At 41.0% G+C, this 23,219-nt stretch overlaps 1 protein-coding gene across 2 annotated transcripts in view; it reads left to right on the top strand.

Annotated features, from left to right (window-relative positions):
• Positions 1 to 21,067: 21,067 nt before the first annotated feature.
• Positions 21,068 to 23,219, top strand: part of N4BP2 (NEDD4 binding protein 2) — a 70,157-nt gene continuing 68,005 nt past the window's right edge. For both annotated transcript variants that reach the window (XM_061164597.1, XM_061164599.1), the window contains exon 1: positions 21,068 to 21,171. The gene's annotated coding sequence lies outside the window, so the exon portion shown is untranslated. The remainder of the gene's footprint in view (positions 21,172 to 23,219) is intronic.

Below are 23,219 nucleotides of genomic sequence, written 5' to 3' on the forward strand. Positions count from 1 at the left end.
TTACTTTGCCAACAAAGGTCTGTCTAGTCAAGGCTATGGTTTTTCCAGTGGTCATGTATGGATGTGAGAGTTGGACGGTGAAGAAAGCTGAGCGCCGAAAAATTGATGCTTGTGAATTGGGGTGTTGGAGAAGACTCTCGAGAATCCCTTGGACTGCAAGGAGATCCACCCAGTCCATCCTAAAGATCAGTCCTGGGTGTTCATTGGAAGGACTGAAGTTGAAACTCCAATACTTTGGCCACATCATGCGAAGAGTTGACTCACTGGAAAAGACCCTGATGCTGGGAGGGATTGGGGGCAGGAGGAGAAGGGGGCAACAGAGGATGAGATGGCTAGATGGCATCACCGACTCGATGGGCATGAGTTTGAGTAAACTCCAGGAATTGGTGATGGACAGAGAAGCCTGGCATGCTGCAATTCATGGGGTCGCAGAGAGTCGGACATGACTGAGCGACTGAACTGAACTTGTTTTGTTTATTTTGGCTTGATTTTGTTTTTGCAGACTAAACTAAAATTATCAAATTAAAAAAATTATTTCACCGTTTCTGTGGTCAGGAATTTGGAAGTGACTTAATCGTGTAGTTGTGGCTCAGCGTCACTCATGAAGTTACATCAAGATATTGGCTGGGGTTGCAGTCATCTGGAGGGAGGCTCGCTAAAGTTTGACTGGAGGATCTGCTCCCCAAATGTCACACTCACACGGCTGCTGGCAGAAGGCCTCCGTTCCCCATTATTATGCATGAGTCTCTCCAGGGGGCTGCTTGAGTATCTTTGAAATATGACAACTTTCCCAAAAGAGAGCAAGGAGGCCACAGTGCCTAATGACCTAGTCTTAGAAGCCATGCAAAATCACTTCTACCACTTTCTACTCATCAGAAGTGAGTCACTAAGTCTACTCTATATTTAAGGGGAGGAGAAGTATGCTTCAACTTTTTAACAGGATGAGTGTTAAAGATCTTGTAGACATATTTTAAAACTACCCAACTTATTCAGGGAGATGACAAAAAGATTCAGCATGGCTAGAATTGGTGTAAAAGAGGAGGGTAATGACTGACGAAAAGGCCTTGTGAGTGATGACATTAGAAAAATTAGCTGGAGCCAGATTCCTTATTGCCTATTAATATTAGTGATTTAGATTTTATTTTAAGGGCAGTGGGAAGCCATTGAAAAGTTTTCCTTTTTCAAAACTTTATTGAAATATAATTCATAAACCATGCAAATCACTGTTTAAAGTGTTCAACAAATGGCTTTAGTATATTCACAGAATTGTACATTTCTTTCTACAATCAATTTTAGAATATTTCCATTACCCTAAAAAGAAAGGCTTAGTTGTTACTCCTTACTGCCTGTCCCTAGGCAACCACCAATCTACTTTTTCTCTCTATATATTTACCTATTCTGGCCTTTCATGCAAATGAAATCATATAATATGTGGTACTTTGTGACTGGTTTCTTTTACTTATCATGTTTTCAGGATTCATTTATGTTGCACTATGTATCAATACTTTTTTTTTTAAGAAACATTTTATTTACTTTTTGACTACACAGTGCAGTGTGGCTTGCAGGATCTCAATTCTGTGACCAGGGATTGAACCTGGGCCATGGCAGTATTATAAAAAAGCAGCAAATCCTTACCGTTAGTGTGTGCATGCGTGCTAAGCTGCTTCAGTCGTGTCCAACTCTTTGGCACGCTGTGGACTGTAGCCCGCCAGTCTCCTCTGTCCGTGGATTCTCCAGGCAAGAATACTGGAGTGGGTTGCCATGTCCTCTTCCACGTGATCTTCCCGACCCAAGGATTAAACCCACATCTCCTGCATTGGCAGGTGGATTCTTTATCACTAGCGCCACTTGGGAAGCTCCCATTCCTTTTTATGGATGAATAATATTCCATTGCATAGATATACATTTTACCTATCAGCTGATAGACATTTGGCTTGTTTCTACTTTTTGGCTATGGTGAATAATGTTGCTGTAAACATTCATGTACAAGATTATGCATATTTTCTATATACATAGGAGTAGATTTCTGGGTCATGTCATAACTATTTAACTTTTTGAGGAACTGCCAGGCTGTTTTCCATTCAGCTGCACCATTTTACATTCCTACTAGCAATATATGAGGATTCCAATTTCTTCACACCTTTGCCAACATATGCTGTTGTCCATCTTTTTGATAACCGCCATCCTAGTGGGTGTGACAAGGCATTTCATTTTGTTTTCAATTTGTATTTTTGTTTTAAAACGTAGGTTTTATTCTTATTCAGGTATGAAAGGTCAACAGGTCAGATTGTCATTGAAAAGACAGCTGTAATCTTCAGAGATCTCAAGAGGAGGGGGCAAGCCATGTCATGGCAGAAGAACCCACCAAGCTCAGTCAGGCGAGGAGGGGAATGCAGGCCAGAACTTTTACTGTGGTTTCTGTGAGCATGAGCAGGTGAGGTGGAGTAAGCAGGTTTAAGATTGGCTAGGTGGATAATTTCCACAGGCCCCAGGATAAAGGGGCTGCTCCCAGCTTGTCTGGTTCCTGGACCTGGACCTCCAGAGAAATAGTAACTTGCAGTATAAGAATCTGATAAAGAAGATGATTGAGGGTTTGGGCTGTAGATTATTTAGTCTGCAGATGAAAGGCATGCCTTACTGTCCATAACTATTGGCTAACCCCAGGAGGGGCAGTTCTTCAGGATCAGCAAGTCCCCAAAATGTCAAATCATCAGAAACACAGGGTTAATACAATTCCCTTGATAGTTAATGTTGTTGAGTTCCTTTTCATATGTTTATTGGCCATCTTGGGAGAAGCGTCTGCTCAGATCCTTTGACCATTTATTTTAGTTTTTAAATTTTAAATGTGCTGGGTTTCCATTGTTGCATGCGGGCTTTTCCTTGAGGTGCTCAGCTTTAGTTGCCCTGTGGCATGTGGGATCTTAGTTCCCTAACCAGGGATTGAACCTGAGTGCCCTGCATTGTAAGTGCCCTGCATTCTTAACCACTGGTCTAGCAGCGTAGTCCCCTTTGCCCATTTTAAAATTGGGTTATCTTTTTATTATTGAGTTGCAATTGTTTTTTGTACATTCTAGCTATAAGTCCCTTATCAGATATATGATTTGCAAAAAATGTCTCCTGTGGGTTTTTTTTCCCCCCTCACTTTCTTGATGTTGTCATGAAACACAAAAGGGAGAGTTCTAATTGGAAAGTGATCAAAGCAGATTTACATTTTAGAAAGAGTGCTCTGTTTGTGGTATGGCTAGTTGCATGTGGGTAAGCAAGACTGAGGAAGTGAAATCAGTTAGGAGTCAGCTGCGGTGATCAGAGAAAGAGATGAAGGTGCCTGGAAGAGAGCAGTGGCGCAAGGCCAGAGAGAACGGGGGCTTACAGCAGCTGGGGGGCTGGGGTGTCTGAGACTCGGCACTTCATCAATGAGGAGTACAAAGAATGTAATAAAGAGATAGAAATCACAAATGAAGTCCGAATATCTTTGGCTTTTGAAACTTTGGGACATATAATTAAAGGAATACTAGAGGTGGATTTTCCTCATTAGTTGCTACTTTAAACAAAATTGAAATACATAAATGTCTAACTTTTGGAACTGAAAGGAATACAATCTAAATGGAACATGTTGTTGTCTAGGTACTAAGATTGAGGGCAGGAGGAGAAGGGGGTGACAGAGGATGAGATGGTTAGATGGCATCACCAACTCAATGGATGTGAGTTTGAGCAAACTCTGGGAAATAGTGATGCACAGGGAAGCCTGGCGTGCTGCAGTCCACGGGGTCACAAAGAGTCAGACACGACTTAGCAACTGAATAACAGTAAAGTTGTGTCTGACTCTTGTGATCCCAGGGACTGTAGTCTTCCAGGCTCCTCTGTCCATGGGATTTCCCAGGCAAGAATACTGGAGTGGGTTGCCATTTCCTCCTCCAGGATGAAGTTTAGATGCAAGGAGTTCATTGCTGTAACTGTTTTTTGTTTAAATTTTAGACTAATACAATTTAAATACTAGAAATTGTGTTGTTTTTAGCAATATGTGTCACATTTCAGAATTATGTTTGGACAAAGTATGAAACACAGATAATGACACATATCATAGGAAATCACTTATACCTATGTGGAATCTAAAAAAATTATACAAATAAACTAATTTACAAAGCAGAAATAGACTCACAGACATAGAAAACAAACTTATGAGAATTCCCTGGTGGTTAAGACTTCAAGCTTCTACTGCAGGGAGCATGGGTTCCATCCCCATAAGGGGAACTAAAATCCTGCAAGCTGGGCAGTGCATTAAAAAAAAAAGAGAGAGAGAGAGAACGAGAAAAAGAAAAAAGAAAATAGACTTATTATTACCAAAAGGGATGGGGGGGTGCATAAACTAGGAGTTTGTGATCAACATATACATACTACTATATATAAAATAGGTAAACAACAAAGACCTGTTGTGTAGACAGGGAACCATATTCAATATCTTAACCTATAATGGAAAATAATCTGAAAAAGAATATATATATACACACATATATATGAGAATCACTTTACTATACACCTGAAACTAACACAACATTGTAAATTAACTACACTTCAGTAAAAAATGGTTAATAAAAAATTTAAAACAAATTATGAAAAGGATTAATTTCTTTATATCTGAAAGACTTGGACTAAGTGAAGGGAAAGAGACTTTTCAAAAGATTTTGAAAATAGGCTTACTGAAGAGAAGCCGGTCTAAAGTCACGTTGATAATTAAACACGTTGAATCTGAAGTTCCTATGATATATTCAGATGACGACTGTCTAACAAGCATTTGAATATATAATTCTGATACTCCCTGGGAACGTCTAAATTGCAGTTCTAAATTTTAGAGTCATTTTCATACAGATAATAATTATAAATCATTAGATATATTGAGATTATTCAGGAGCCAGACGGTAAGAAACGAAGAGGATGCTGAAAGAATCAGGGAAGCATCAATGTTTAAGATCTAAAAAGAAAAAAAAAAAGACCCAGTGCAGCCATAAATAAATAAATAAGAGGGGGAAAAAAGAAAGAAGAGGAACTTGTAAAGAACAAGGATCTGCCAGATAAGTAGCAGGAATACTGAAGACTTCTTACCATTGTTGTCAAAGAGAGAGCTCAACCGTGTAGTGTTTTTTGTTTGTTTTTTTTTTTTTTTGAGATGTCAAGTAAAAAACTTCTAACAGAAGTTAGAAGTGACTGAAGTAGGAGGAGATTCTGGGGAGTAGTGAAGATGGAAGTCAGAGTGCAGTGACTTCAAGAGTAAAGATAAGAGGAAATGATGATAGGGAATATAGAATTATTCAAGTGCTTTCAGAAGTAAGGACAAAGTGGAAGGAGAATGAAGGATGAGAAATAGTCTTTTTCATATAGGAGAGGGTTGACGTGTTTAAATGCTGATAAGACGGCAATAAAAAGATATTAAAAATACAAGTGAACAGTATATAGATTACATACTCCAAGACTGAACACAAAAAAATGCACAAATACTGCATTCTACTTAGTAAATCTCTCTCATGCTTTTCGTGGGTTAGCATTTTCTAGTTACTTTATGTGTATACTAGGATTCAACAGATGTCTCTATTGTAGACAATGAGAGCCAGGCTTCCTCACTGTTGGAGAAAAATGTTATAAATAAGGAGAGGGGAAAGGCTAGAATTTTCTGACACTAGATGCTGTCAGAATAAACTCATGTCAAATAAACTCATACATAGATAGAAATATAAAAGTGTGTGCATTAATACGCATACATAGGATCCCTTAGCTCTGTTTATTAGAAGGGCCTAGGAGCAATAATATCCAGTAGCAATGAGCACATCTAGCATCCAGATGAATTCCTAAGTAACATTCTTTAATAACAGGAACCTGGGGCTCCTCGGGGAAGTGCTTAATTCTAGGGCTGGTGCAGGATGAGTCTGGGGTATCTTGGGATAAGATAATAAGGGAGTGCTTATCCAGAAAATAAGGGAGTGCTTGAAAAAGGAAGTGGACACATCAAAAGGACAGAGAAACTAGCCTGAAGGAGCACCCAATGACAAAAGTAACTTGAATAACTTGAGAAACAAAATAAATAATGATAACATTGAGTTATAACCCATAAAGTAAAATAAATATCCATGAGTTCATATTGACATAAATATAATTAGATAAATTAGAAAGAAGGAACAACTATTCCTTGCAGAAAAATTTCACTTAATAGGTGTAGAATGAATGAGGGAAACAGCCAATCTATATTAGACAAATACAACAGTAATTGTTGCAGGCAAGATCCACCGATAGTCGGTAAAGTCAGATGGTGAAAGTCTGAGGAAAGACAGAATTTTTGCATAGTCTCAAAGTAACTTGCTCAAGATATTTATCAATATAAAGGAAAGAAAATGGTAATTTTTACTACCTGGTAGATATCAACTTAACCAAGTGATCAAGATTAACAGCACCAGTAATAAGATGTACTGATATCATGCATCTTCTGATAGGTGTTGAGAACATACTATGGCCTATGTGGTGGTGTTGTTAAACCACTAAGTTGTGTACAACTCTTTGTGACCCCATGGACTGTAGCCCGCAAGCTTCCTGTGTCCATGGGATTTCCCAGGCAAGAATACTGCAGTGGGTTGCCATTTCCTTCTCTAGGGGATCTTCCGTCCCAGGGATGGAACCTGGGTCTCCTGCATTGCAGGCGGATTCTTTACGGTTGAGCCACCAGGGAACCCCATCTATGTGGTATTTTTGCTCAAAATGCACAACTTTAATTATTAGAAAATATCAGAGAAACCCCCGCCCTGGTGGCTCAGACAGGAAAGAATCTGCCTACAATGCAGGAGACCCAGGTTCGACTCCTGGTCGGGAAGATCCCCTGGAGAAGGGAATGGCTACCCACTCTAGTATTCTTGCCTGGAGAATCCCATCAACAGAGGAGCCTGGCGGGCTACAGTGTGGACTTGCAGAGGAGCTGGACACGCTGAACGACTGAGCACACGTCTACACAGTTTAGTTAACAGTACTGTAGCAGCGTTAATGTCCAGTTTTGTTCATTGAACTATGGTTATTTAGATTGTTAATACTGGAGGAAGCTTGGATGAAGGGTACATATGAACTCTGTTCTATTTTTGCAATTTTTCTGTAAGTCCCAAACTATTTCAAACCAAAAAGTTAAAAAATAAATAATGATGAGTGGTGGGGTCTAGAAAACAAGGGGAAAAGGAGCCTTAGGAGGTAACGCTACGCTGTTCCCATGGAACCAGTAGGGCTGGCAGGAAGCATGAGTGGCCATGTAGGTAGGTTCACTGGCCCATTGGCAGGAAGCTGATGGAGTTCTTCAAGGGAAGACCACTGCTGTATCCTCAATACCCATCACCTGCTTGCGTGTGTGCATGCAAGCTCAGCTGCTTCACTCTTGTGGGACTCTGCGACCCCACAGACTGTAACCCGCTAGGCTCCTCTGTCCATGGGATTCTCCAGGCAAGAATACTGGAGTGGGCTGCTGTGCCCTCCTCTAGGGGATTTTTCCAGTCCAGGGATTGAACCTGTGTCTCTTGCATTGCAGGCAGATTCTTTACCCGCTGAGCCACCAGGAAAGCCCCTATCCCCATCACAAGGCCTGCCACAGAGTAATGACTCATATATTTAGTGAACTGAACAGGCTTAGGTTTCAGTCATGATTGCATCATGATTATATCACAATTTCTAGATATGAGCTTAGGAAAATTACTTCTCTCTGTGCCTCCATTTCCTGTGAAAATGGGGACAATAATCCCAGTCCTTGAGTCAGAAACTAATATATATTCACAAAAATCTTTTCCTTTTCTTCCTGGACATGCAGCTAGATAATCCTTTGCAGCCTCCGGTTATATTAGGCACATATTGACTGGCACATCACTGGCTCTCAGTATATGTTTAATGAGAGAAATATAACTGCTGACATATTCCATTATAAATTTTGTTGTGTCACCAGTTCTTTCTTTATCCAGGTTGACATCTTGTCTGGCCACGGAGGTGGTTAAGACCAAATGAAAATTTCCTGTGGATGATTTGTTGTAAAGAATATGATTTCTTCTACACAGAACTAGTAATAATTTCCCCCTAATTATAAGCCATGAAGAAAAGCAAACATTCTTAATCCCATGACATTGGATAGAACTAGAGGAAAACAATATTTGTGGAAAAATTTGCCAGAGTATTTCTTCCTCCGCCCCCCATTTATTATAATTTAAGAATACACAATTATTAGTAGTGTGAAGGATGTTGTGATTAGAGAATGGGGAAATTGAACTGCAGCTAACAAAAACTTGCTGACTACTGAGGTGGAGTCCTCTAGGGTTGCCTTAGATTAAACCATCAATGATTCAGATTTTTTTGGCCACGTCGAGAGGCATGAGGGATCTTAGTTTTCTGAGCAGGGATGGAAACTGTGTGCCCTGCAGTTGAAGCTCGGAGTCCTAACCACTGGACTGCCAGGGAATTCCCAATGGTTCAGATTTTGAACCTCAACTTTTCTAGTTCAATAACATAACACAGTCAAGTCAGTTAAATGAATGAGTTAAATCCATGAATTCTCATGCCAACAAACTTCTTGTGAGAATAATATGTAAACCAGGATGCTTTAATTTACAATGATAACTGTAACCAGAGAGCAGGTTGTATGCCTTATCAGCTGCTTGATACACTCTTTCTTGGTAGGAAAATATGGGAGGCCATATAGCTATAATTGGTCTTCTCAGGTGGCGCTTGTCATAAAGAACCCTCCTGCCAATGTAGAAGATGCAGGTTCAATCCTTGGGTGGGCAAGATCCCCTGGAGGAGGGCATGGCAACCCACTCCAGAATTCTTGCCTAGAGAATCCCACGGAAAGAGGAGCCTGGTGGGCTGCAGTCCAGAGGGTCGCAAAGTGTCGGGCATTACTGAAGCAACTTAGCATGCATGCACACATAGTTAAAATCAGAAAGTTTCCGGGTAAAATGAAATCTGGAGCAAGAAGAATTAGATGGGTAATCTTCTAGTTTTTACTTTAAGAAACATATTTATTTTTGGCTGCACTGGGTCTTCATTGCTGTGCTCCGGCTTTCTCTAGTTTCGGTGGTGGTGGGAGGCTACTCTTCATACCAGTGCGAAGACTTCTCTCTGCAGCGGCTTCTCGTGTGGTGGAGATCAGGGTCTAGGTGTGAGGGCTCGGTACTTGTGGACCACTAGCTGGCTGGAGGCATGTAGAATCTTCCCAGACCAGGGATCCAACCCCAGCAGGTGAACTTTTAACCACTGGGCCACTAGGAAAGTCCGAGATGGGTAATCATACAGGCCAGGATTATCAAATTATAGTAAGTGAACATAATCATTTCAGTAGTAAGAAAATGCTTTCTAAGAGAGGTCTGCTTTTCTCTACCAATATTGCCTTTTATATGAACTGAACTGAGAAAGGTGTAACTCCTAGCTTCTTATTCCTTTACCCATCCAGGAGTGGAGAAAGTAACATCTCATGGGTAAATTCAGGAAGAATGACTGAAGCATGGTTGCCTGATTTCTTGTCTTCTCTCCTGAAAGTAAGGCTGCTCAGAGAGTACATGCTTCTTCCAGGATTTAAGATTTACTTCATCCAGTGTGCTTCCCAGGGCTAATTTCTCCATTAGGCACAGAGGGCCCAGTGTCCAGGAGTCAGGATAGTTTCAGGGGCCCTGAAAATGCTTTGATTCAATTTAAAATGAGAAGGAAAAAAACGAACTTGTAAGCCAATGAAAATGTTTGAATACATAGTATTAATATATTTTTATCTACATCAGTGCAGTCCCTTGGACTGCAAGGAGATCCAACCAGTCCATCCTAAAGGAAATCAGTCCTGGGTGTTCACTGGAAGGACTGATGCTGAAGCTGGAACTCCAATATTTTGGCCACCTGTTGCCAAGAGCTAACTCATTTGAAAAGACCCGGATGTTGGGAAAGATTGAGGGCAGGAGGAGAAGGGGACAACAGAGGATGAGATGGTTGGATGGCATCACCGACTCAATGGACATGAGTTTGGGTAAACTCTGGGAGTTGGTGCTGGACAGGGAGGCCTGGCCTGCGGTTCATGGGGTCACAAAGTCGGACACAACTGAGTGACTGAACTGAACTGCAGTCATAAAATATGGCTTTAATTTTTTTTTTTTTTAATGATAGAAGGTAGCCATAAAGGGAGAAATGCCATGCAAGACCCTTTGTAGTCCTGGGCTGTCTGTGCAACAGAGTAGGGAATTCTATCTAACTGAGGGGTTCGAGTGACAGGTCGGTTTGGTTCTCATGAGCTGCAGCCTGCAGTTGGTCCTTATCAGCTCAGGGAGATATTTGATCCCTCATCTACCTTACACTTGACTTTTATCCTCAATTTAGACAGAGGAGAGCAATGATATTTACTGAGCTCCCTGAAGACTCCAACATCAATCACAGGAATATATATTTATTGAATTAAGTGAAAGCAGACTGGGAAATTTGTGTACTGAGCAGGGTTACTCCGATCAATGTTGGTCAGTTTCTGAGAAATTACTGTTACTTAACTTCCCATTTCTATGTTCTATGCAAATCAAATTCTTCTATATTTTGGAATCAGTCAAAAGAAAATGAAGAAACTCATTGACATCATCCTACAAATTATCCTGATTTGGAACAGGCTTTTTGAGCTATCCATCAAAGCAAATAATGAGAAATTACATGAACAAATGTCCAATATAGGGTATAGTTTGAAATACTCGCATATATTCTGTATGGAACCCCAAGTAAACTCTGGAACTATTTTATACATGGAAAAGTCACTTATGTGAGGTGATATTACATTCAGAGAGGAAGTTGGAATGACAACCTTTTCCTAGGAATGATAATGTTTTTTCTAGGAAAATAATGATATTTATTTATTTTTCCTTCTCTAGTTTACTTGATTAAAACTCTAGATATTGCTTTAAGTTTGAAAGTGATTAGAGTTTTGGTTCTCAAAATGACTGAAGTTTTTAGCTAACTACAATTTTATTTTCAAAAATTTATTTATATTAAAATTTTTCTTCCTTTTTTGGTTTAAAAATTGTTTAAATTTTCATTTATGTTAACTTCAATTTTAAAATTCACTGAAGCTTATTATAAATGGATCAAAGTGAGAAAAATAGATAATCCTTTCAAGTTCAGTTAAAGAATAAACTAATAGTTATCAAGTACCTGATACATATTAAGCATTTACTTAACTATTTTCATTCATATTGTCTAATTTCATTCTTAAAATGGTCCTCTAAGGTTATCATCCTTATCCTCACTTTACTAATTGAGGAAACTGAGGTTGGGAGAGTTAAATGTCCTTGTAGAGCTCATATATTAATGACATGGCAGAACTGAGAATGGGAACCAAGTTTAAAAGCCCATATTGCCAGTAGATGTTTACAGACGGCCATCCATGTGTCAGTCTGGGGATGCCCCCTGCGAGTCACACTGGGGACAGGATGGGGTGAGGAACCAAGATGCTTGGGATCACAACCTTCAATTCCTGTGGTGGTTTCAACTGCAGACTTTCAAAGTTGCTCTTTAATAATAAAAAATAAAGTAAGCCCATATTATTTTCCATGTCATCATCCTACTCCTCTTAGTGGAAAATGACAGTGATGATGCTTTATACCTGTATGTCTTACCTCGGCAAAAATCACAACAAAACTCCTTAAGGACAGGGCCCGTGTCTTATACTTTTACAATATCTCAGATAATAAATTCTCAAGAAATATTGAGAAAGAATAAAGAATAGCTCCTGGTAGTTAAATAATAGTATTTAACTTTTCAATGGGATTTTAATGATGGAAATAAACTGTGCTCTTCTACATCTTAGTATTTATATGTAATTATTTTGACATTTTACATGAGAGATAATTTCATCATCCTGTTTAAATTTACCCTATACAAAAGGTACAAAAACATCTGTGAAGCTTCTATGCTGCCATCCCTGGAATGTGCATTATGACACCATGCTCAGATAAACTATATTTAGCCTCATTTGCAAGTTGTCGAACTCTAGGAGTTGCTCTATAAATGCATTCTGGGCCTTCTATGAATTTTCTGAAGTATTTCCTAGTTTCGCAGTACTAGGAAGAATGATATAAAATAAATAGTAAAATGATAGTTCTATCTGTAGATTTGAAAACATGAACAAAGAAATGGGCGCTGCTTTCTGAAAGGGTAAGTGTCGATGTATTAACTAGCCCTAAATCTTGGAAACTCGTATTTGAATGTGCTCAAATAATGACACCCATGTCTCTTCACCATAGGATTGAAGCTCTTGCCCTGTTCCCCAGTCCCTTTTCTATCAAAATATAAATCAGCCTAAACTAAACCAATAAAAATGTTCCACAATCTTCAAACTCCATCCTAACTAGAAAAAGTTAAGAACTTATCTTTCAGGCAGGCTATCAAGAAACACTAACTGAGACGTCTCAGTTCTCAGGCAGGGAACCGAGAGGAAAGTCTAGCAGGTTGAATGTGTTACTTGGCTTCATGCCTAGTTTATATTTTCCATCAGCAAACACCACCTTAGCTTAGGGTGAAGGTCTTTCAGAATGTCCCTGAACTTGTTCACTTATCCTCTTTAAATTTGAGAGATTTAAAGAAAACAGTATAAACTTTGAGAGCCCAGATGGATTTCATTATAAAGAACTTCACATTTCATTTTAACAAGAATTTACAGAAAACCTACTATGATAGTTAAACTCTTTTCGATGCCACTTTGATAATTAAACTCTTTGGGTCAGAAAACAACTTAGGTTAGCTTAGGACAAAAAAAGGAGATTTATTATAAGAATATAGGAAAGTTGAAGGTATCACATTCCCTGATTTCAAACTATAAATATATAGTAAACAAACATAGCATAGTCAACAGTATACTAGCACAAAAACAGATGCATAGATCAGTGGAACAGAATCAGAGAGCCCAGAAATGAGCCCACACTTAGATGATTAATTCATCTATGACAAAAGACACAAGAATATATAATGGGGAAATGACAACTTCTTTAGTAAATGGTGTTGGGAAAATGGGACAGCTACTTGCAAAATAATAAAAATGATTTGCTTTATCACACCACATTAAAAAAAAAACCTCAAAATGGATTAAATACTTAAATTTAACACCTGAAACCATAAGATTCCCAGAAGAAAACATATGCAACATGATCTTTGACATCATCTTACAAATATTTTTTTGTATCTGCCTTCTCAGGGAAGGGAAACAAAAGCAAAAATAAACAAGTGGGACTATATCAAACTAAAAAGTCTTTGCACATTGAAGGGAACTATCAACAAGAAGAAAAGGTCAGCTACTGAATGGGAGAAGTCATTTGTAAACAGTATATCTGATAAGGGGTTAATATACACAATATTCAAAGAGTTCATAAAACTCAACATCAAAAAACCAAACAACCTGATTAAAAAATGGGCAGAGGACCCGAGAAGACATTTTCCCGAAGACAGATGACCAGCAGGTACATGAAAAGATGCTCAACATCACTAATCATCAGGGAAATGCAAGTCAAAACCACAGTGAGACATCACCTCACACCTGTCAGAATGGCTATTATCAAAAAGAACAAATAACAAATATTGGCAAGAATGTGAAGAAAAGGGTACTTGGGAATGTAAACTGGTGCAGCCATCATGGAACACAGTATGGAGGTTCCTCAAAAAATTAAAAATAGAACTATCACATGATCCAGCAATTACACACTTCTGGATATTTTGCCAAAGAAAACAAAAATCCTAATTCAAGAAAATGCATCACCCCTATGTTAACTGCAGCATTATTCACAATAGTCAAGTATGGAAGCAACCTAAGTATTCACGGATAGATGACTGGATACACTACATGTGTTTGTATACATACAATGGAATGTTACCCAGAAAGAAAAGTGAAATCTTATCATTTCCTGCAATGTGGATGGGCCTTGAGGGTATTACGCTAAGTGCGGAAAGTTAGATATGACTTCACTTATATGTGGAATCCAAAAAACAAAACAAATTAACAAATACAACAAAACAGAAACTCATCGATACAGAGAGCAATAGGTGATTGTCTGAGGGATGGAGGATGGGGGTCGGGGGGTAAGTGAAATAGGTGAGGGACATTAAGAGATACAAACTTCCAGGTAAAAATAAGTCAGTCACGGAGATAAAATTTAAGTATGGGGAATACACTCACTACTGCAGTATCTTTGTGTGCTGATCGACGGTAACTAGAATTACTCTGGTGAGCATTTTGTAATGTAAAGAAATATCATACCACTATGTTGTGTACCGGGAACTAACACTATTATTAAGTCAATTATGGGGCTTCCCAGGTGTCACTAGTGATAAAGAATTTGCCTGCCAATGCAGGAAACTCAGGTTCTATCTCTGGGTCAGGAAGATCCCCTGGAGTAGGAAATGGCAACCCACTCCGGTAGTCTTGCCTGGAAAATCTCATGGACAGAGGAGCCTGGCGGGCCACAGTCCATGGGGTCGCAAAGAGTCAGACACACACACACATATGTCAATTATACTTAAACAAACAAACTCATAGAAAATAAGATCTAATTTGCGGTTACCAAAAGCAGGGGTTGGAGGAAGGAAGAACTGGATGAAGGCCGTCAAAAGGCACAGATTTCTAGTTGTAAGATAAATACAACGGATATGATGTACAACATGATTAATATAATAATTAACATTGGTGTATGTTACATATAATAGTTGGTACGAAAGCAAATCCTAAATTCTCATCACAAAGCAAAAATATTTTTTTCTTTTATTTTGTATCTATAGGAGGTGATGAATGTCTGTTATATTTACTGTGGTAATCATTTCATGATGCAAGTCATTATGCTGTACACTTTAAATGTATACAATTATATCTCAATAAAACTGGAAGAAAAAAAAGGAATATAGGAATGTTTTAACAGAAACCGAGTGGAGGGATGCAGCTGGCTCCAGGAAATACTAGAACCAAACTGTTTCGAGCCCAGACAATATTTTCTCTCCAATCCCTGTTCTCTGCATATCCAGTCCCTCTTGTCTGCTTATCCGCTTTAGTCTTCTAGGTCAGCTTCCTTTGCTCCCCAGGCTTCATGCAGAATGTAGTTGCCCTCAACTCCTGAGTTAATCCCACACTGGCTTAGTTGCACAAAGAAACTGCATCTCTCTAGGATCCCAAATATCTTACTCCAACTTACTTTCTTGAATAGCAAATAGATTCTTTTGGTTCAAAAGAGGTACAGTGAAAACTCTTTCCAGCCTCTTCCCTCCGGCTGCTCAGTTCCCTTTCTCAAGTCTACTCCATCTCCTCCCAGAGAAATTTTATGTATATGTGATAAAATCTGCCTATCTATTCTCTTATCCCCATTTTTTTATGATGGCAGTATAGCATACACAAACTTTTTTCACTGAGCAATTTATCCTGGAGATTGTACAGAATCAGCACTCAGAGAATGCCATCATTCTTTTATAGAATTCCAAAATTTGGAATTTAATGCTGCAGTAGAAAACCAGAAGTATGTTTATAATGTGCATATAGTACATAATCTCCAGTGTTCTTGCCTGGAGAATCCCAGGGACAGAGGAGCCTGGTGGGCTGCCGTCTATGGGGTCGCACAGAGTCGGACATGACTGAAGCGACTTAGCAGCAGCAGCAGCAGCGTAGTATATAATACATATACATATATATATTTTTAGGAGCCTTCTTTATGCTTTACCCAGTTTTTTTTTTTTTTCTGTTGGGTTGTTGGTCTTTTTAAAATTGATTTCTAAGTGTTTGTATATTAGAGGAAACAGTCCTTTGTCTCTGATAGGAATTGTGCTATTTTTATTCAACATTTTCCTTTTGATTTTACTAATGCTAATTTTTGATTTTGTCTCAATCCAAAAATTTTCCAGGAAGGGGCTCTTAGATTAAGACACCCACCCCTGGCTTATTAACTATGGCCAGGGAAGTGAAGTCATTTTTTAATACCCTGAAGTCCACCCTATGGAATGGAGGCAGGTAAAGCTAAAGGGGAAATTGTGAGCTAGGAGGTACGCTAAAATGGGGTCTATATATTTCAATGTATAGAGGACATTTTCTAGTCACTGGAGTTATTTCTTATCTAGAGGAAAACAGTTTACAGTTTTGATGAAGATGTATACCAACAGTCATCACTGGGACTGTAAAAGAGAGATATATACAAATTGCTATGGTCTTAGAGGAAGAAGTAGTTCATTATATTTGAGGTGCCTTGGAAAACCACAGGAGAAAAGACATTTAAACTAGATTTGTAAAGAATGTGCAGGTGTGCTCAGTCCTCAGTCGTGTCCGACTCATTGTGACCACATGGATCATAACCCATCAGGCTCCTCTGTCCATGGGATTCTCTGGGCAAGAATTCTGGAGTGAGTTGCCATGTCCTCCCCCAGGGGATCTTCCCCACCCAGGGATCAAACCCATGTCTTCTGCACCAACACTGCAGGCAGATTCTTTACCATGGAGCCACCTGGGAAGCCCAGAAGTGAAAATGAATGACGAGGTTACCCAATGACTCAACATCATTGGAAGTAGGATGCGTGTGATTGTCACAAGTGGAAAAGTAATGCAACTGACAGAAAGATGTCAACAGGTATGATTATAGGATGTAACATTTCCTTACTGGTAAATGATATGAAATTTCAGTTACACAAAGCTAGAGCTACCACAATACGCTTCTGGACTGAAGCATGGCTTCCTATGAAAATTACTCACAAAGCCACAGTAACTGTGGTTACCATCACATTTACAGAAGGATTATCCCAGGCACAAGTAAGCTACCTTTGCCATCTATTCTGTAGTTCTTGTTCTCTTTAGGTGTTTTATTTTTTTTTTTAATATTCTCTTTTGCCAATTCCTTTTCTACCTTCCCCTGGTAAGTCTGGAGACCGCCTGACTGGTACTCTGGCCATCCACTTATGGAGAAGTTAGGTAAAGCAAAGGTCCAGTTCTTGAGAGCATCCGTCAGTGGATCTAGGCTCGAGGTCTTGAAGCCCATTTCTGTAGGAGGGCAGGATTTGGAAGCTACACTAAGGGATTTGGTTTTTCTGTTTGTCGGTTATTATTTTTTCAACAGAGATTGATTTCTGCCCCACCCTCCTTACCTCCCGGCTTACTATAGCTTGAGGTATAGTATGACTGGCAAATTGTACAGAAAGTGTACAACATAATTTGATATAGGTGTATGTACACTGCGAAATGTGTTATCACAATTAATACATCCCTTTACTTCTCATAGTTGTGTGTGTGTGCTGAGAACACTTAAGATCTATTCTCTTTGCAAATTTCAGTTCTTAAAAGTTATCTCCTTAGTTCTTAGTATTTTATTCCTTCCTTTAAGATGTGTTTCCTCACTATTTTTAAAGCAGCACTTTATGCCTGCCTTTTTGTACATAAGTAATTGCACAAAGAAAATTACTTCTTTTCATGATTGAATCCACTAATACCTGCAAGTAATAACTATTCATCTTTTGAGCTTTTACTTTTACATGCTTTCATTATTTTAACTAATCATAAAATAGATATGAGTGAATGTATTTGACAGATGTGAAAACTGAGTTTTAGAGGGTTTAATGTAATTTTCCCAAGGTCACAGAACTTGTAGCTCCTGTTTAGTGTGGTAAAGCAACTTTTTTATAACGATAAGCCCATTGATATTATTTACTTTAGATAATGGCAATATAACTCACTATCCAGTTTCTATCAGATTTAAAACGGAAAAACACAGGAGTTCCAGCATACGTTGGTTTTTACTTGTTAGTGAAATTCTTGCAAAGTGTTATTCTGTTTAACTGAGAATGAAAACAAGTATTTGTCAGCCATTACATAAAAAAGGAAAAAAAAAAAATCCTGAGACCGACTTTCTTTTGATTTGCCATACGCTGTGCCATGGAGTAATGCTCATTCTTTTACTCATCAAATGTCCAAGAGGTGCTCTGTATGAGGGTCTGAGTTTGGTAATGAGGAATACAAGGCTGAATGGGAAACAGAACCTATCTTCAAGAGATTGATGACCTACTAAGGGAGATTATAAATATGCTGTGCTGTGTTGTGGCTAGTTGCTTGGTCGTGTCTGACTCTTTGCGACCCCATGGACTGTAGCCTGCCAGGGCGATTCTCCAGGCAAGTATACTGGAGCGGGTTGCCGAGCCCTCCTCCAGGGAATTTTCCTGACCCAGGGATCGAACCCAGGTCTCTCACATTGCAGGCGGATTCTTTACCATCTGAGCCACCAGGGAAGACCATAAATATGCAAATAGTTATAATTAAGTAGAATGCTCCCAAATTCAAAGCATAAAAATGCAAAGGTGGCATTGATTATTTGTGACTGAGAAGAACTCACACTTAAGTTCTAAACATTAGCATGCTTAGAATTTAGCCATTAAACAGACCAAAGATGCTTTAGATAAATATAAAATATTTGTTTATAATAAATTAAAAATTTTATTATAAAAATTTGAGAAATTAAAAAAATGTAAATTTTATTATTTCCTTAAAGGCCAGTCTTTCATCTAAAGAAATGCCAGGGTTCATCTTATTTATTTAAAAGGTTAAGCAGTAGCACTTTGCCATTCTTCATATTCACCTGGCATTTTAGAGAATTAAATATTGTAACAAAACCAACAGGAAGATTACAGAGAGCAGAATGTGACCAGGAGTAGCACCTTGCTATTTAAGTTACATCAAGATACTCAATAATTCAAAGATTCTTAAATTTCTTCTTTAAAATTAAAAGATACATGATCTGAAATGAGAATAGCATGATAAACAATCCGTTTATCCAATGTTTTAACCTAATGCTTATGTCTCACTCTTTAAAAGATGTGTTGTACTTTTCCTATTGGCTTAGAATTTAAACCAATAAGGAAGGAGGGAATCTTTATAAATATTCACAAAGGAAGGCTAGCATTGTGAATGTTGAGTAAAGATTGCTTTGTTCCTTATTAGAGTCTGATTTTCAGAACTTTTATTTATGTTTTTCTTCCATTGATATACTAAGCAAACACTCCCCCACCCCCACCCCTTTCTTCCTGGGTGATGTATTGCTGGCTTGAAATATATTTTCCAGTGTTAAGAATACTTTACTTCTTATTGTTCAGACCTAAGAATGTGATAAATCCTTAACAATGATCAAAGGAAAAATCAAGAATTTAAATGCCAGTTTTTAGTATCGTGCTGAACATATTTCATATGAACAAAATTAACTTTCTAGATTTGTTTGAAGTTTATAATTACTAGGATTCTTTCATTCCTCAAGTGGCATTATAACACTGTTACTACTCTCTTTTAATGGCTGTTAGGCAACATAATGTTAAGGTTATGTAGATCTTGCGATTTGGGGCACTTTGTTAACATTTTTGTGTTTCGAAATTAATAAAAGCATTAATAGAGGTATTTGCATTGTAATTTCTAAACAGGGGCTCAAGGAAACTTTTCAAAAATACAAAAATCACACAAAGGGGAGTAAAAAAATCCTCCTTCCCAGTGTGGTTGGTTTCATTAGAAAATTGACCATCTCGAGATCTCTGCTTAACTATTTCGAGGTTCTAAAAAAAGCCCCCTAGAATGTTTTCGTGAGTTAAGTGTTCCAAGTAGACCTAAATGAAGATAAAAAAATTCACTTACGTTTCCCCCCACATTTCCATTCAGTTTAAAGCAGTTTACTATAACAACACCGACAGACTGTCTCTTCCATGTCTGTCAGGGGACTATTTCGTTTCTCTACGAAAAACACTGATGACGGAACAAAAAGTAATTTCAAAGGGAGGGGAACAGAGGGAGGGGCAAAAAACGAATATAACCACAATCAGCCCTACCAGAAAAGAAGGGGGGAAAGTTCGTGTACCTGAAAACACTGGACATTTCACGATAGAACACAGAAGCAGGAACCCAAGGAAGGTAGAATTTAGGAGGGAAAAAAAAATGGAGCAGGCTTGGGTGACGGTCTAACAACACAGTGATGGCAAGAGCGAAGAAAACCTCGTTGCTTTTTCTCGGCACCTGAAAACTGACGCTCTAAGCAGGGCAAAGGTCAGCGCCTGCGCTCCTACGTTGCCAACAGGCGTTTTTTTTTGTGCTTCTGTCAGCTCGTTCAGAAGGCACAGGGGCCGCGCCGGTTGGTACGAGGCAGACCTCCGTCCCTGCCGCGGCCGCCGCCGACCTCTTTGTCTCCCGGCTCCACAGCGGCCACGCCGCGTCCGCCTCCCGAGCGCGCAGAGGGGCGGCGGGCCGCGCGCCCGGAAACCTCCCGCGGACGGCGCGGCGCGCGCGGAGGCGGGGTTCGCGCGCCAGCCGCCGCCGTGGCCTCGCTCGCCCAGAGGCAACTGCCCAGTTAGGGCTACGCCGAGGCCGCCTGGTCCGCCTCGCGGTCGTTCTCAACTTGCCGCCGGGACCCGCCACCTGCCAGTACAACCTTGCGTTTTCTGGTTTTGCTTTGGGGGAACTGGGAGAGAGGGAAAGAGGCTCAGGCACGGCTGTGGTTATCGCGAAGTTTATTTCCGCAGACATTTCAGGCCCCTATCGCTCCGTTCACTAGCTCACAACGACTCCCGCCTTCCTCGAAAACCCGACACATTGCAAAGGGCTTGCTCCTCCGTGTGACCCCACGACAGGGGGAAGGGGGAAACACGTCAGGCTTTCGCTCGAGGCGGGGGAGGGCGGGCCCGATGCGGCAGAGCGCGCCGGGCCGGGACCCGCTCACTGAGGGGAGACGGAGAGGCGGGAGCCTGGGGCCGGGGTCACCGGGGCCGGCAAGGCGGGGCGGGCCCACGCGCCCCAGCTGAGCCCGGGGACGGACCAGAGGTCGCGGCCCGAAGCCGGCGGGGGCGGGGGAGGCGGGGAGCGGCAATCCACCTGGGCGACGTGGCAGCCCTTCCCTGCACGCCGAGACCCCTCCCCATTCGGCCGCCCACCCGCCCTCTCGCGGCTGGCTGCTGTGAGGCTGCTCTTCCGCGGCCGGACGGAGAGCGGCAGTGTCGCCCCGCCAGGCGCCCGCCGCGCGTCTCCCCCCCGGGCGGCCGTCGCGCTCGCCAGCCCTGCGCCGCGCCGGAGAGCGCTGTGGTGGCGGCGGGAAAGGGCTGCGGCCCCGCGGCGCCGCGTCGCACACTCGACGACGCGGCCCCGGCCTCGACGCCCTCCGCCTGCTTCTGGAGCAGGTAAGGGCGGCGGGTGGGAGGCGGAGCGGCGGGGCTGGGCTGAGGGGAAGAATGGGATCCCGGGGGGCCCCCAGCCCGAGCGGAGGGCCTGAGGCAGCGGCGTGAGGCGCTGCGACCGAGACCCCGACCCCCGGACGTGGAGGTCCGGCGCGGCCGTCTCCCGTCCGGCCCGCGGGCCCGGTCGCCCGGACGGAGGGGAAGTGAGGCGTCGGTGAGAGGCGGGCCCTGGCTCGCCGCCCGGGGTCGGGCGAAGGCGGAAGCAGTGGCCGCTTTCCTGGCCTCGCAGTCCCAGGCGGGCCTCCGGGCCCGTGACACACCCCTCTCGCCCCCCGGGGCTTCCCCGTCAGTTCCCGCTGGGACTTGACCTGGCGGCCCTCCGAGCTCCTTCAGCTTTCCCAGGCGGAACCTTCTTGGAACTTGGGGCCACCCTCCGGAGCACGTAGCCCTAGCACAGCCTTTTTATTTACTCACTTCAAATCCAAACACAGCCTCTCCGCACGTTCCGATTTTGGGTACTGTGGGGAGGCATTCCCGGTTACTGGTATCTGTGTCTCTTTGATCATCGTCCATACCACCCTCCCCCACGGCAACTTTGATCCTCACAGACTCCCTCCTTGAGCCCCGCTGTGATCCGGACGCTCTAGAGAGGTCCCTTTGAAAATCCGTCTTCGGTAGAGTAAGTCATCCGGCATGGGGCAGTTTATTCCTTAAGCTCTTTTGGTTAAAACGTGGTATTTTTATTTTTATTTTCTCTCTCTCTCTCAGAAAGAGAGATAGAGTAATTTAAAAAAAATGTAAATGCCAGATCACGCTCAGTGTTGGCTTGGAAAAATCTTCTTTTCTGCAACAGTCTTTAGAACCAGGATCTGATATTTGTGGCACGGACAGGTTTGTACACATTCTCGCCATGCAGTGGTTGTAATGTCTCCATAGCACAGCTCTGACTTCATGACAGGATTGGCTGGTTTTTCTACTCGGCATCTTTAAGCCAATCAAGAAGCGCTGCTTGCCTGGAGACTGGATAACTCAGAAAAGGTGGGGATTGGTTGAGCTCAGAGAAGAAAATCTTGGAGATGAACCTGGCTTCTCAGAAAACAGTGACTGATTTGCAGCTGCCTCTCGCCCCCCTCTTAAAAAAAATTTTTTTTTTTTATCTTAGCAGCCTTTTCATTCTGTTTTTATTATTTCCATTGTTTTTCTCTCAAACGCCTGGTTCTCCCTTGTAACTCATTTTAACCCTCACCTTTCAGTTTTCAATGAAAGAATTCTTAAAAAGCGTTAAGAAATGTAAACGTCATGTGTTTGTGTTTTGATAATAAGCGTGGTTCAATTTTCTTACTTTGCCCGTTTTACAAGGTCAGAAATTAAATAAACATTTTTTTTGTTCCTTTGCCAGAGCTTTATTATTCAAGTGGCTGTGCCAGGACGGCGGGGTGTGGGGGCTACAGTGATGGAGAGGGTGAAAAGAATAGGAAAGAAATGGCTGCTTTTCTATAAGAATACTACACTTTAGTTCATGAAAAGACTAACGTAAAACAAAACACGGGACAAATTAGCGTTTACAACTTAACGAATGTCAGTTTGTGCACCTGTTGACTTTAGCTGCTTTGAAGGGGGTAGTAAAGAGCACTAAATACTGGACTTCATAGAAAAAGTGGGCTTAAGTTATGGAATGTTTTCTCTTTATTGAAGTAGGCATAGTATCTGTACATAATAGAGGCTAAATAGTATCAGTGAAGGGGCATTTTAAAAAAATACTATGTGAGGATTTTCTCTTAAAATCTCCCTTTTCTTCATGATTATCTATGGCTATGCATCTTTTGATATGCAAAGCAGTAACCATTTATAAGTCAATGTGAATTTTAGAAAAGAGCTACCATCTTTGCCTTTCTTCTATTCAGCTTTTTATATGCAAACTCACATTGTAAGTCTTGAGAAGAATTTCAGTTTGTCAGATCAAACATTGGATTTTAGCAGATTAAATGCCTGTAGTGGTAGTTTTATTAGGAATTAAAGAAGAGATTGAATTTTTTAAAATATATATTTAC

This window comes from Dama dama, chromosome 17 (assembly GCF_033118175.1).
Source record: "Dama dama isolate Ldn47 chromosome 17, ASM3311817v1, whole genome shotgun sequence".
Lineage (NCBI taxonomy): Eukaryota > Metazoa > Chordata > Mammalia > Artiodactyla > Cervidae > Dama > Dama dama.